This window comes from Neolamprologus brichardi, chromosome 17 (genome assembly GCF_056152115.1).
Source record: "Neolamprologus brichardi isolate AB-2024 chromosome 17, ASM5615211v1, whole genome shotgun sequence".
NCBI lineage: Eukaryota > Metazoa > Chordata > Actinopteri > Cichliformes > Cichlidae > Neolamprologus > Neolamprologus brichardi.
This window is the reverse complement of record NC_142120.1, coordinates 36,950,138-36,950,471: the sequence shown is the minus strand read 5'-3', so window position 1 is coordinate 36,950,471 and position 334 is coordinate 36,950,138.

Sequence of the window (334 nt, the reverse complement as noted above, 5' to 3'; positions counted from 1 at the left end):
GCTATGCTTTGTCTGGTGATCTGTTTGGGTTTGGCCCCCATTTAGGAAAAACGATGTACCTGCAGTGTCATGAAAAGACTATACAGCAAGCTACTTTAAGCAAAGCGCTATCATTTCCCCTGAAGGCTGTGTGATTAAAAGCACGAGTTGCACTTTTAGTTGGAGGTTCTATAAATCTATTTCCATGCATGTTGGTGAAGAATTGGCTGTTGTCTCTTTGAGGTCGGTGTGATTTATTGCAGTTTTTCAGATTGAAGAACTTTATTGTCAATACAACAATATACACAGTATACAGCGTACCGAGATGCTGTTTCACCCCAAGCCCCCCATGGTG